The sequence below is a fragment of the Macaca fascicularis genome, chromosome 7, assembly GCF_037993035.2.
Source record: "Macaca fascicularis isolate 582-1 chromosome 7, T2T-MFA8v1.1".
Taxonomy (NCBI): Eukaryota; Metazoa; Chordata; class Mammalia; order Primates; family Cercopithecidae; genus Macaca; species Macaca fascicularis.
Genome location: NC_088381.1, coordinates 109,484,617 through 109,500,485, shown reverse-complemented (window position 1 = coordinate 109,500,485; position 15,869 = coordinate 109,484,617). Strand labels below are relative to the sequence as shown.

The 15,869-nt window shown below is 41.1% G+C and overlaps 1 protein-coding gene across 50 annotated transcripts in view; it reads right to left on the bottom strand.

Annotated features, from left to right (window-relative positions):
- LRFN5 (leucine rich repeat and fibronectin type III domain containing 5) overlaps nt 1–14,241 on the bottom strand; it is a 285,174-nt gene extending 270,933 nt beyond the window's left edge. For 42 of the 50 annotated variants that reach the window (XR_012415752.1, XR_012415749.1, XR_012415754.1 and 39 more), the window contains exon 1: nt 12,402–14,241. The gene's annotated coding sequence lies outside the window, so the exon portion shown is untranslated. The remainder of the gene's footprint in view (nt 1–12,401) is intronic. The other 8 variants (XM_073997307.1, XM_073997300.1, XM_073997299.1 and 5 more) reach the window with 2 other exon arrangements.
- Nucleotides 14,242–15,869: the final 1,628 nt, after the last annotated feature.

Genomic DNA, 15,869 nt, shown 5'->3' with positions numbered 1-15,869 from the left:
AATGGGGAAAAAAAAAAAGTTACACAAATTAGTCTAAGCTACTATAAGATCGATTTTCCCAAACAGAAAACAAAATCAAGTTACTCATCTCTCCTCAATTCTTCAAACATGTCCTTAATAAGAGTGAAACATGTACCACCAAACCAATGGCTGGCCGGGCGCAGTGGTTTACGCCTGTAATCCCAGCACTTTGGGAGGCCAAGACGGGCGGATCACGAGGTCAGGAGATAGAGACCATTCCGGTGAACATGGTGAAACCCCGTCTCTACTAAAAATACAAAAAAAAAAAAATTAGCCGGTGTGGTGGCGGGCGCCTGTAGTCCCAGCTACTCGGGAGGCTGAGGAGGGAGAATGGCGTGAACCCAGCAGGCGGAGCTTGCAGTGAGCAAAGATCGCGCCACTGCACGCCAGGCTGGGCAGACCGAGACTCCATCTCAAAAAAAAAAAAAAAAAAGGTATACAAAAGCCCCTTCCAAGATACTTTACTTACTTTTTGTGTCTGTAACTTTATATAATTTTTTTCTTTAAAAGATTTCCCAAATTATGTTACTTCAAAACCCTAAACAACCTGAATTGGTCCTGCCTAATTATTAGTACCATACATCATTTGAGACGTTGCTTTTAAAATATCCCAGTTAGTTTAACAATAGTTAGTTACTGTACATCTGTAGGAAAGTTTGCTTTCATTTTAATTATATTTTTTAACACCTTCTGTATCAATCTTTAAGGAAAAGTACTGCCTTGACATTGTTTTATAAGATCCCTTTGGTCCTGTGTCTCGATAGAATAAACTAGAAACAGACTTGAAAGCTGACAATCTACTAAGGCCAAATATTGCAGTCTAACATGTAAAATATAAAGACGTATTTTTTAAAAGAGCCATCATGCTATGCATAAAATTATTTGCAATTATTCTTTATGTACAACTGTAATTTTCTCACTTTCAATATATAATAATAATAATTGCTAGTGCTGTTTGAGCATTCCATTATTTGCCAGTCGATGTGTGAGGTGCTGGGAATACATTATTTCACTGACTCTTCACAACAGCCTTTGCGATGGTCATCAACCTTAGCCCCATTCTACAGGTAAGGAAATTGAGAAATATGCCAAGAAAATCAATGATAATGCACTGTATATAATACACATAGTATATGTAGTGTGTATGTGGATATATATGTACATATATTGCAATATACATATATTGCCATATGCAGCATATGGAACCTGGTTATTTTAGAATTTACTAGTAGAAATTTCAAATAAAAAGCATAACACACATTACCTATCTTACATTAGATTCTAAGATCACAGTAAGAAGGACCAAAAAGAAAACATAAATAAAACATTTTATTTTCAACATAATCCAGGGAGGGTTTCAACCCATAATTACAAAATAGCTTTGAAGAAAATATTTAAGTGAGTATGACATGCATTTTCATGTACCCCTTCACAAATATATCTGTTTTACTAAAAATACAAACACTGAAGTCAAATACACTCATTTTAATTATGTATTTTCTGCAAATGAATAATACTCAGAAAGTTATGAAATTATAGTTGTAATGCCCCATGACCTATGCCCTGCACCATATTATACCTGTAACAGTATGTCAAATTCCTGTAGAGTAATTTGATACATGAATGAGAATATTATTAAATAAAAGAAGATGAATATCAAGGCCCAGGATAAAGTAATTGTGCAATATAGATTTAATTTGCAAAAGAAATGAATAGTAAATATGAATCACCAAAATATAATTAGAAGATACAATGAAATCTTGGAGAAATTACAGAATATCACACTGAACTAAATCAAGCCCAAATAGCACTTGGAGGAAAAAAGAGTCAAAGTTTCCCTTGGGTTTTAGGTGAATAGCATTACTCCTAGCACAAGAGGACAACCTTTTCAGAGGAGCTTCTCTAATGCAACGATAAGTCAGTAAGTTATAAATTAGGCAAATCAAAATTACTTATCATGTACATGTTAGGAAATATCATAGACAATTTTACCTACTGAGAAATCAGCAAATATTTCCAAAGGTGTAAGAAAAGAATATATTCCGCCTTAAAAATATATGAATGCATGGAATGAGGGGCATCATGCTTAGTTATGGTAGATATTTAACAAATATTTGTTGAAAGCATTTTTAAAAAAGAGAGCCAGGCTTTTCTTCCAGAGAGGTATGGTGTCTGGCTATGTCTCAGTACCTAAGATAGATGTCTCAGTTATCTATTCTGATTACATAATTTTGTGGCTTAAAGTGACAACCATTTTATTTGTTTATGAATTGTGGGTCAGCAATTTGGGCTGGCCTGAGTTGCTTAGTTCTTCTGCTGGTCTCACCTGGCGTCACTCTTGTGACTATAATTATCTGGAGGTTCTAATATGTGTGAATGGTCTCAGGTGGCCTCATCCACATGTCTGGCCATTGGAGCTGCTGTTAGCCAGGTCACTTGTCCTCAGCAGAGGAATCCATGTTTCTTCACATAATGGTAACATTTTTTGAAAAGAACAAGAGTAGAAGCTACATAGTTTCTGGAGGATTAGGCTTGAAAATTATACCATATCACTTCTGCAATCCCTATTGTTGAAAGCAAGTAAAAAGGCCAGTTCAGATTCAAAGAGAAGAGAAACACACATCTATTCTTGATGAGAAGCACTGCAATGAATTTGTGGCCATTTTGAATTCAAGAGGTAACAACATAGCTTACAGATAGGAAAACATCACAGGGCTTACTTTAGAAAAGATTTGTCCTGATAACAGTTATATCTGGAATTAAGCCCAGATTTTGACTGCCTATCATCAAGCCCCTCTGTCACAGAAATAACACCAGTGATTCAAGATGAGAAAATGAGTTTGTCAAGTGACTTCTTTTCCACTCTCTGCCAAAGGGAAGAGGTAACAAGAGTAACACCTGAAGCACTCATTAAGAGCATCAACAGCAGTCTACACAAATAGTACAGCAAAAGAAGAAGAGGTGAGTGGAAGGCAGAGCATGATAAGACAAATGCCAGGGTGTTAATGATGGACAGAATGATCTGTAAGTTTCACCCCACCATGATATCGCAGTATGTTCTGATTCTTTTGCACTAGGAAACATGTTAACCTGAACATTTATTTATTACTTACAGCATACCAGTCCGTTTAAATGGCTTGCCAGTCCCTCCTGCAGATGGGAACTGAAAATTAAAGACAGCAAATCACCCAAAATCACACAGTCTATTTTATCAAAAAGTTTTAGTATATATTTATATCCCAGACTCAGGATGCAAATACCTTCTCAATATAAACAACTACAGAATCTCCTAGTGGATAAAGTGTTTTTATAAACTACATAAGACATGGCAATTTATAGAGTACCATAAGCACATGAGTAACTAAAAATAGGATATATGATCAGAGGATGCTCATCATCCTTGAAGGAGATTAAAAACACATTTTTTTGTAATAATCAATGGAAAACAGCCATAAGCAGTAGGATAAAAGGGCAATCCCCTAGGTGTAGCCGACAGAGCATCCTCTTTAGAATCAAAAATTTTTGGATTTTAATTCTAGCCCTATCATCTTAGCTGTATAATCATGGGCAAGCAAATTAACCACACTGGGCCTCAATATGTTCCCCTAAAAAACAGAGACAATCATGATAAAGTTGTAGGGTTAGTGCATAGAGTAGAGAAAAGTAAAAATCTACAGTGCTAGGAAAAGACCACCTTCTCAGAATATGATGAAGATGATGCTGATGGTCATGGTCATCTGTTATATATTATCCAAGTTATATTAGCATCTTTCAGTGCTGTCCTCAGCAAGTACATGGAAAGCTCACGTGCTTGTTTCAGAGGATGAAGCCTTAGACTTTTATTTAGCCTTAGGTCCTTATTTTACCAACGTACCTAGCAACCTTATTATTTATGTTCTTAGTAAGTTCCTATCACGAACTTTAAAAGGAAGGCAAGTACATTGAAAACAATTAGCTATATAAGAGCAAAGAAAATCAAAGAAACACTTTACAGTTGAGACAGAAAGAACAAAAGAAGGGGCAAATTTATGAACTGCCTTAAACATGTCTTGGATTGGTCCCCAAGGGTCTTCTGCAATTGCTAACATACATAATGAAGAAGTCATTAAGGAAATAACTATATTTATATGTGGTGTGTTGATCTTGACAACTATTTGAATTCACATCAAATGCAAAATTTTAAAAAATTTTTAAACAGGATGCCTAAAGACAATACCATTCAAGACTATGGATAATGTTGATAACCAAAAGACTCATTTGACCAGGATACTTAGTCAAGTAAGTTTACGTGTCATTTTCTTCTGTATTCAAATTATTTTTCCCCTTTTTAGGAATTAGATAACCTCATATAGAGGCTGAAAAACTGCTAGGAGCTTAATAATCAATTTTATTAAACAATGGAGGAGGTAACAAAAATTAATTTAGTAAATAATATAGAGATCAATGGCATCTAGAGGAAAAGGTGTGAGAATGTCATCAAGACTGATTCAGGATTAGGGCTCCTCTCTGAAAGAATATTTGTTTCTCACTCTAGATTGCAACTTTTCTAGAGTGGCATCTATGCCATTTTGGCTTCTGTGACTTAAAGGAGAAATGTTTAGCAGAAAATATAAGTATGCATTAAATGCCAAATAAATATGTGTTAATGGAATTAAAGCATATACTTGAGTCATTCTTGTCTAGAACAGAGAGCTCATGATGCAGCCAGCCAATCACCTTAGAGTAAGGTGAAAATGTACTCTTCTTGTGTTGCTCCATTTCATTGTTGTTCATATTTATTATGAACAATAACATTAAAATATATTACTGAATTTTCTCTCACTATTTATTGGAAAAGATTTAAGCAACTTGGTTATCATGAGTAAATCAAATGATCTGAATGTTCGAAAAGTGCCAGAACTCATAATAGCAAATACGTTTAATCCAGTGTTCAGATTGACCAGTTGTTGTATCTTGAAGAAGTAAACTTAGTGTGTAATTGGATTGTTTGTAATTCAAGAGATAAATGTTTGAAGGGATGGATACCCCATTCACAATGATGTGCATAGTTCGTATTGCGTGCCTGTATCAAAATATCTCATGTACCCCAGAAATATATACACCTACTATGCACCCACAAAAATGTTTAAAAATGATTTTTAATTTTTTAAAAAAGAGGTATATATGTTAAGAACTCCAATGCCAGGCTCAGCGGGAAAGAAAACATTGATCAAATTGTAACATCTAAAATAAGTGTAGGCTGGAGAGTTACAGCATTTTCTTGCTTTGTCTGCTCCAAAAGCACGCAAGTAATGGCGCTGCTTAACTGGATGGTAGTCTACCCACGTGGGTTGTTGGCATGCTTAAGTGAAAATTTGGATAACAAATGAAGACCTTCCAGAAAATGGTGATGATGAAGACTAATGACAGCTAACATTTATTGACCATTAAAGGCAAAAGGACTTGAAATCATGATATACAGAAAACTGTCCTAAACCAGTTTACGGCCAAGATGTGTTTAGTCATAAGCACAGCAATTGTGGTTTGGAAATTTCAAGGAACTCAGCGCAAATACTTGAAGTACTACCATTAGGAATTAGACTTGTGTGCCTCTTTCTACCATGTTAAAAATAATTAGAAGCTACAAGATGCCAGAGTTTTGGCTCAAGTTAAAAGAGAAAATTATAATACATCTATATGAAAGTGAAATAATATATTTTAGGTGGAGTGATTTGGGAATTACTAAAGTTACTCAAGCTTAGTCAAGATGACCACTTGGCAGAGATGCTTTAAAAAAAAAATTAAGATTTAATATACATGTCAGGAGAACTTACAAGTTGTCTAATGCCATGTCCATCAGAGATTAAAATGAATAAATTTGAACATCTTTGGGTAAGTCATGCACTCTCCAGTATATTAGAAATACAGTCTATGATTTCTTAAACTCAGCGAGATTCTCTGCTTTACATCTTCTGCCTGGTTCCTGAAGACACTGGACTATATGACCCCTGGTCTGACGAGCTTTTGAAGCCATACAATTGTCACCTCCTTTATACTTTCCCTCTTCATGCTTACGCTAGCTAATGATGAGATGATCATGGTGATGATGACAATGATAATCACAGTCAGGTGCCTAATGAACTATATCACTGAAACCTCCAGACAGCCTGATTGCATAAGTTATATTATTACCCCTCTTTCTCTGGTGAGGATTATGATGCTCAGAGAAGTTCAAAGACTTGTTCAAGGTTATACAGGACTGTGACCGAGGGAGGCAGAATTCCATAGTTCCTTTTAATTTAACTGCTGCACAATACCAACCTCTACGAAACACAGCCATGATTTCTTAATTTCTTCTCTCTCTCCCACTACAAAGTGTAGAACATCAAAATAGAACTAAAAGTTTCAGCTCATAAATTACTTTCAAGCTTATTCATTTGTTTGTATTTTTCATGTTACTAAGAAAATGAGTTATTGAGGTCAGGTCCCAATGTCCAGTTATACATTGTTTAAGTGTCTGATATTTAAAAAGTCAATACATGGCAAATATCCTAACATAATTCCTAAAAATAACCTTAAACTTTTCATAAAGTTAGACCTAGTTTTATTGAGTGTAGGATTCCAAATTAAAATATTTGTGAATATTAATGATCTCAAGATATCTATCCACATAAAATAAAGCATATTCACTACTCATGTAGCGTTCAATGCTGCCATATAAATTATATGTAGTTTAATGTTGCTGTACAAATGTCTAAACACTTATAAAAACAAGTGTAAATAAACCACTCAAAAACTTGACAAATCTTCACACCATAAAAAAATAATAAAAGGAGAGCTAACTAATAAGAAAAGTACCACATCCTATATTTGCAAAAGAGATAAGAGAAAGTTAGGCTTCATAGCAATGTAGTCGGTATGTCCCCACTAGTAAATCACATTAATACAAATATTCTAGTACTTGGGAGGTAATACCACTAAAATCCATGGAAAACCTACTTGAAGATAGAAAATAAGGAATAAAAACGAACACTGAAATCAAGAAGTAAATTGAAGTTTGTCCTGCAAGGCTCTTTAGCACTTCCTCAAAAGAGCTGAATGTGGTGGAGTGAAAATAGATCAAGATAAACAGCATTGTTTAGGCTTCCATTCCTGATTAAATATACTATTTTTGATTGAGCATCTATTGAATGAATTATTTTTTTGTTGTTTTTTTCTAAGAATTCAGACACTGCTCCCAGAATTTGTTGAAACCTTAATCATTTAATGTATTACTTCTTTTCTAGAGTCTTTTATTATTGTAAAATCTAAAATAGATTCAATTTTCTATCAAAATTCTACAATTGTTTCCCACGAGGATTATAATACCATTTTCAAAATATTTGATTTGGAAGATGTTTTAGAGCAATAAATTATATCCATGCTCCCACACACATACAAAAAAAAATGCAAGAACAGTGTGAGCTTTTGAGTTTTGAAAGATTTCTTTTGTAAAAAGATATATTTTCTTATTTTAAGTTCTGGGATACATGTGCAGGATGTGCAGGTTTGTTAAATAGGTAAATATGTGCCATGGTTGGAATGCAAATTAGTTCAACCATTGTGGAAGACAGGGTGGTGATTCCTCAAAGACTTAGAACCAGAAATAATATTTGACACAGAAATCCCATTACTGGGTATATGCCCAAAGGAAGACATATTTTCTAAGAAGAACAAACTTGTCAATTGACATTTTCCTGCCAATGTGACCATGTAACTTAAACACTGCCTATGAAAACCAATTTCTGAGAAATATTACAAATGTAGTTTGCAGTTTAAACAATAAATACTTTTCATGTGGTTTACTTGGAATCAGTGAAATGACGGACAGCAGAGTTATGTAAACATGTAATTCCATTGTAATTTTTACCACTTATTAACCAACTTCATAATTAGTATTAAATTATGTCATGTAAAATGTTTATGTAAAATTAAATTATGTTTAGTAAAAATTATTTTGTCAACACAGTATCCTTCACAACAATATGATGAAAAAGCTTAAAAGTAGCATTGGCTATCTTTGAATTAAATTCTTACATTTCTGTCTTCTGTTACATGAAACTGGAATTTTCATAATAACATACAATTTATGTTGGTAGAGCATACTAAAAATGGTTCACCTCTAAGTGGAATAGCTTCAATAATTATGAACATAATACTTCTTAATTTCACTATGCACATACCATGTAATGAACAAATTATACAGCCTTAGGTTCTAAACAGTCCTCAATGATTGAAGGATGCCATGAGAATAAAAATGTGGGCCCTGCAACCAGAATAAGTAGTCTCAGTCCAAGGCTTGTTGAACAAGGCAGAGTATGCACATGTGTATTATTGGAATGATTTAGCAAAATTATCTGCTAGTTATGTATTCTAGGGGCTCACACTCACACCTACAAGGTCCAAATTTCCAGTTTTACTCTTCAATAATACATAAAACACAAAATTCATTATACTATATACAAAACCCTGAAGATAATGCCAATATGTTACATTTTTAAGTAACCAGAAAATAAAAATCACTGAAATAAGCTACTAGGTTAGCCAGTTAAGCCTTTAGGAAGTTTCAAGTAGCTTCCTTTTTCCAGCCTCAAAATTGTCAATAAAACTTATTAGCAATCTTATTTATGATACATTTATTTTAAAATACATAATTTAGTAGATATTATGTAGTAGTGTCATGTAGAGGCAGGAATATTGTTAGATACCTGCAAGCATCTCATCCCAACCATATAACAACACAGCAATACATCAGCAGAAAGCAAGATCTCAATTTCACCAGCAAGAAAACTCAGCAAAACTACTACGCCAAAAGTGCTTCAAACAGCAACAAGATCAAGATAACTGATTTAAATGGACAAAGGAAATGAAAGCCATTCATGAAAAGATGAAAGGGTGATAAAACATGACATAACATATGAAGATCATTTAAACACTAATGCCATAACCAGATACTGCTTCAACACGCAAAATCCATTTAATGACAGAGGAGACAAAAATAATTGAAGAGGGAATAGGGTGGAGGTATTCTCCCACAGGTAACTACAGCTCTTGCTATCCCCTCTTCAGAAAAAGGAAAGAAATCACTTCTGGCTGGTGTCAGTCAGAACTAAACCTTTATGAACTTCTCCCAGAACATCAGCACAGGAATCTCATATTTCAAAAACAAGCTGTGTGTGCTCATACACACATTAGATCTATGAGGGAAGGAGAGAGGTGTGTGAAAGAACAGAAGCCTGGTGTTCAAGGTCATTCTCCTCTTGAAAAGAGAAAGGGAAAAAAATGTCTAAAAGAAATTATCCAAGGTACAGGAATCAAACGACAACTTCTTTTCACCTATCTGCTTATGCTTGTTCTTATAGATATCCTATTGTTCTGTCCCTATTAATAGTGACTAAAAGAGGGCTTACAAAGAAGGAGGCTTTTGGCTGGGAAATGTCCTATCAATACCTGAAGTGTTAATTCATCAATGAGTCAGGCTAGTGAGCCAGGCCAGCTCTATCTAAAGACAATTCTTAGCAAGGACAGTGGACTCAGATTTTCAAAGTAACTTGTACCCTCTCCATTTTTCCAGAAAAGGGAGAAGAAAAAGGTAGCAGAAATCTTTTCCCCCCCTTAGGAACCTCTATGCATGTAACCGTGTGCTAGTAGTTCTATTTAGTTATGACCTTTAACCTAAGTCCAATCCGCACCAATGAGTGACATTTTCAAACATGCATCACACCATCATCTGTTTAGGTTTCTGAGCATTCAGCATCCATTTTAATGCGTTTGCTTTGCCCTCCCTGAGGCTGAAGGTGGAAGAACAAAGCTTAACCTGCAAAAAATCGAATCCTTAGTGGGAAAAGGCCAGAAGAAAGTGAAATAGGTGGGAGGTGGTGAAAACACCTTATTTTCCAAGAACCTATATTCACCAGCATTTCTTTTTTCTTGGGCACTCTCTAGATAGGTATAACTTACTTGCTAACAAATATTGTAAGTATGATATCAATACTGTTGTAATAGTACTCTGGGGTAATTTGGGAGGACAAAGTGGTGTCCTTGTCAGACGTTTAGAATACACAAATCAGATTTCTAAGATTTTCTGAGTGATAAGAGGATTAGAAGTAAATTCATCAAAAGAGAAAAAGAAAAAAAAAAGGAAAATAAAAGAAAAAAATCATTTTTAAATGTATTCCCAATTATCTGTTATCTTTCATTTATTTCATTATTTAATCCAGGCAATACACTTCCCCTCCGCCCACTGCCCGCCCCCCACCCCCACCCCCACCCCCGCCCGCCCGGGACCTCAGAGGGGGAAGTTCTGTTAAAGTCGAGGTATCTTCTGTATCATTCCTTGGTTATCCCTGCAGCTTGAAGTTACAAAGCAAATCTATCTGAAGAGTGGCCCTCATGTCCTCCTCTTTCACGTTTATTGGGTACCAGGTTGGGGAGGAAGGTTAGTTGACTTTACAGAGGTGTTTCAACTAGAAACAATACGGGTATAAATGACATGATCAAACCGAGGAGAGCAAGAAGGGGGGTTAGAAAGAGGAACAAATGGAAATCTAGGAAATACACACTTAGCTTCAGGTTTTAATCCTGATAAATCATGCAGTATTTGAATATCAAGACATTTTTGTAGCCAGCTTTCCTTCCATATTCTTGAATATTCATGGCCGAGGGGAGGGACAGGGAGAGAGAGAGAAAGGTTTTGCAGGCAAAGGCAGGACACCACCGCCCTCCACGCTCCTCTGTGGCTCTGGGCATCTCCCTCCTCTCACATCCAGGCGGCCGCCTCGGCCACGATCCGCTTGCTGTCTGCCAGGGGGTCCGCTGAGCTCTTCCGCCCCGCTCGGAGAAAGTGTCAAAGCCCGCCAGCCAGCTGCAGTGGCAGAGCCCAGCCCCCAAAGCCCGCTGCATTCATGGCCTTGTAGCACCACCAGCCTGCGAGGGCTGCAGCAGCAGCCGAGCCCAGACTCGAAGAGGAGTTGGGGACGTCAGTACGCAGGGACAAGCAGAGCAGGTATGGGCCAGCTAGAAGTCTGCAAATGCCATCATATGGATATCTACAGAAACGCAGCGAGTGGAGGAAAATCAGGCAGCGCCCCTACACTTCCTAAGCGGCTTTAGCAAACAGAACCCCCCACCCCCCAACAGCCCCAGTCACTGCCTCCTGAAGCAGGGAACCCTGAGCTTGGCTGGGCCAAGTCCTCCGCTGAATGTAGCCAGAAAGCAGCTCCCAAAGGCGGGAGACAAACTAACACTCCTTAGCTAAATTATTCAGACCGTCTTCACTATGGAATAAAACATTGATGAGACTACTTTGGAAGTGCTTTATCTTGTTAATTCTAATGTCTTCGAGAAGGGAGTGAAATTTTCCTTTGGGGGCGGGCGCTGAGATAGGATGAAAGGGAATTCAGGGGGAAAAGGCGCCAGGGTAAAGGGCTCTGGAAGTTAACTAAATTTGTTCTGCTTCAGCTGGCCATGGGAATCTCATTTTAACATATCAGACCCAATATGTTAATTAGGCAGTCGCAAATCCAACCTGCTCCTTGTAAATCAAGGCACCGGAAAAAGAAATTCAAAGTATCTATTATACAGAGACAAAAAAAAAAAAAAAAAAAAAACCGCGCAGAGGAGCCCCTCTCCGTGACGTGACGGAGACAATACAGCTGGAGAGAACGTTGGGTGGTGGCTATCGGTTTAGCCTGGTTCTGCTAGATATAAAAATGACTTCTTTCATGGATTTATTCTGCTACATAAAAGCACGCCCTGGCAGTTAAACACCATATCTCAAGACACACACCCGTGACAATATATTCCCTTTCATGCAAACCAAGTTCCAAGAAAACTCCATTTCAAGTCAAAGTCTCCAGATGCGTAATTTACAACTACTAAAAAGATCTGGCAAGCTCCTCCACAACAAGGAAAGAAAACAACCTGGCACCAGAGGTAGAAAAGGGTAAAAAAGATCTTTGGTTTAAATGATGGGTGGAAACCAAACACCCACTCACACTCCACAATCTGGAGAGGGTTGGGTACCAAATGGTCCGTGGCAACCATAGCCTGAAGGAAACAGAATTTTGATCTCTGGCATCATCAGACAGGTTCCACACGCCTAGCTCTCAAAAAATATCCTCAGGGTGGAGCACATCCATATTCCCAAAGCTTTCACTACTAGATTAAGTGCTCAGGTATAGATGTATATTTCACCTACTAGAAATTGTATTACAAAATCACAGAGCAGGCGCCCTTGGATACTCAATCCTTCCCAATGATTTTCAAAACATTAATAAGTAAAGTAGCCTGCAATGCAGATAAGACACTAGAAACAAGATCTAAAGGAAATTGGGTGAGGCGAGTAATCCTTGGCTTGTTACCTGGTGCCTCTAGGGGAAAAGACGGTCGTAGGAAGACTTTCTGCCTGCAGGTACAATCCCGGCAAGGTGGCTCCAGGTGGCTTTCACAGTCGTACGCGTGTCTCGCTCGTCACTTCGCTGCCCTTTGCCATAGCTCAGCACCCGCATCCTAGGGAGTCGGAAAGGCAGCTCCTGCCACTGCCGCCGCTGCCCGCAGGTCGCGCTGGGTGGGGGATCCGCTGCAATCGCCCCATGAAACCCGCGGCTCCGCGCCCGGGGAGCGGGCAGAGGCAGGGCGGCCGCGCACGCACACACAGACACACGCTCACACTCACACACACTCGCACCCGGGCGCGCGCGCACTTGCACTCACACTTACACACGCACACCCGGCACTGCACGGGGAGGAAGCAGCACGGAGGGAACCGGTCCTTCTCACGATTGGCTTCGAAGCCCACAGGACCGCGGGCAGCAAAGAGAGCGTTCTCGCATAGCCCTTTAATCACGTTTCCTTCAAGTTCTCCTCCAACCCGAATCCACGTAATTCAAGAGCTGGTGACATTTTGGTGGAGAGGAGGGAGCCGAGAAAGGGCTGAGGAAGAGTCGGGGATTTTGTTAAGCAGTTTGATAAGCAATCCTCATTACCTTTTTTGTTTTGTTTTGTTTTGTTTTGTATAGCAAACCAGTTCGAAGGGCTGAACTTTTGGCTTCAAATGCTGTGGACCAAAACGTAAATATCCTTCTGGCCAAGAGAAGAAGGTGTAGATAAACGGAAACAAGAGGGCTGCAAGACCCTCTATTGACCTTGTGATGTACCTGGAAGCAGGTCAATACTGGCGCTTTCCAAGCTTCTGGATAAAGCGATCCACACACCTGGGTCCACAGCCCAGCAGCTGCTCCAAATCCAGCCAGGAAAATGGGTCTGGGCGTCCTCAGAGCTCTGCAAGAACCCGGGCACGAAGGGGCATCGCCGACTTAACACATTTGCTTCTGGGCAGTTGGATAAAAGACAGTCAAATGCATCAGATAGGCGCGCGCGTACACACACGCGCGCACACACACACGCAGCTAGCTGGAAAGCGGCTTACAAAACACTAGAGACATGCCAAGATGACTTGAAAAGGTAGCCAACATCCAGGATCTTTCCGGAAAACAGAAGGGCCAGCAGGGAGGTTATCAAAGTCTTCTCAAGTCTTTCATTTCTTCCTCTCTCCTGTGAGTGTGTGTGTATGTGTGTGTCTCCAGAAGGTTTCGTTGGTCTGCCCCACCCCCGTCCAGTTGCGCTTTTTTTCCTGATATAACCGACGGTGCAAAATGAATTATATGGGTGGGCTGTGCTCACAGCCCAGAGCTCCCCAAAGTCAAGAATCCTAAGGGAGCTGCCAGCTGCTAAACAATTCACATTCTCAAGGGAAGAATGAAAAACACGCGCAAACACGCGCACACACATACATAGTCCTCCGTTCGGGCAGCTCTGCACACGCTCACCGCCTCCCTGCGCGCCGCTGCACACAGCGCCCCGCCCGCTGGCCACCGCGCTGGGGCGAGTCCGCAGTTCAGGCGCGAGGCAAGCAGCCGAGGTCCGGGGCTGCGGCCGCGGCCGGGGCGGACCCGGGAGCCAGGCTTCCCAAGGCTGTGCGTGTCGGCAACGGCGGCCTCCTGGCCGCGTGGAACTGAGCCCCGCGCTGCAGCATGGAGGCGGCGGCGGCGGCGGCGGCGGCGGCGGGCGCGCGGCCGTGAGCTCGGCCGGCGCCGCAGTGACGGGAGCGGCCGTGTCGGCCAGACCCCGAGAGTCCGTGAGACCCCGGCCGGGACCGGTCAGCTGCTCTCAGCCCTCGGGCCTCCCAGCCAGACTAGTTCTGAACCGATTTATCTGGGGGGTGCGGAGAGGGCGGGCGAAGCGCCGGGAAATCCCCAGGCTGAGGCGGCGCGGGGGCGTTGCAGGAAGGGGGAAGGGAAAAGGCAGAAAACCTGGAGGATGAAAGCGAACTTCCAGGGGCGTCCCCAGCCTCCTGCAAAAGGGCAATTTGCTGATCGCCCACTTCCTCTCGGTTGTGGGATAGAGAGAATCATCACTGAGTCAAGCTTCGGCTGCTTAGGGAGGTGGGAAAAGGCATTAGTTATAATAACCCGCCGGAAATTTTGAGAAGGAGAGCTACTGACTTGGGGGTTTCAGTCATCTGAGGCTGGCTTCCGCTGTCCCCTTAGTTGTGGGTGGTGATTTGCTTACTAATCAGATGGGAGCGGATTCTGTAAAGAACATTTATATTTGGGAATCAGCTCAGCATCAGACATTACGAATACTGCAGTTTGTCACATTTTAGTATGTCAAGGGCAGAAAGGGAGCCCAACAATCTTCATAATCCAGACCTGGTCTGTAAGGTCACCGGTACAGAAGCAGGGTCTAAAGCAGAAAAGAGGTGCGACTGGAAAGGAGGTTAGACAGGGCCCTGCGGGAATGGATCTGCCCGGAGCCCTCGCCTGGTTTTGCTTTAGACTCCGACAAGACTCCCAGTGCTTCTCTCCCCGACCCTATATCCCCACTCCGCCCAGCCTGAAAAAGCCAGTAAGCAAAGTTAACTCTTTCTTCTAAAGAACCCTAAGTGAAATCTTGCTCTTCTTTTCTGCTAAAATCCTGAAACCCTTTCGCTTCTCATTGTGGGTTCACCAGCACGTGGTCTTCGGACACTGCGCGCACCTTCGCTCTCAGCTCTGATCCTAGCTAGCCCAGACACCAGTCTGTACCCCCAAAGGCAATGGAAGAGTAGGAAGTTGCAAAAAGGAAGCTGGCTAACAAGGGTTTCTTCTGCCCTATTTGGCAAAGGCCCATGCCGGTGGCCTCCATGGATAGGGAGCTCTTTCGTTTTGTTCCAAAAAGCTTTGCCAGGCTTTACCATTGCCCTGGAAGTGCACAGGCGCGCATATACTCGAGCACAACCTTGGGCTCACCCCAAAGGCGCACAGCTGCACCCACGGGTAAGAAAGACCCACACAGCTATCTCTGTAGGGGAAGAACCCGAGGAGTGAAGTGCTTTAGGTGGAAACTGCTCACATCTCCTTTCTTTCCTCTGCTCCCCTTCTCTGCCCCTGGTACTCCCGATCCAATCCTGGGCTTAGGAATCCACTCAAGCCACGTCTGGCTGCTTTGCTTTCCAGAGTAGCGCAGCTCCGGGACTGCACTTCTAGCCCTGCAGCCTCCCTCCAGGACTGCGAGCGGCGCCAGATCCGGGACTTCGGGGTCTCCGCGGGAGCTTAGGAGGCTCAGGATTTGAGTTGGAGAGCTGGAGAGCCAAAATCCCAGCCGCCGGGGGACTGCGCAGTAAGACCACAGAAATAAACCAAAGGGACACCGCGGACAGATGTACCAGAGGACACCACTGAAGTCCAGGAGAATCTTCACCAAAGCCATCAGCGTTTTCCTTGTAGCTTTCTGTCCCTCGAAGTGGAAAATTGAGGTTTCTGAGAAGTCCACGGAGAGAACCTGCAGCA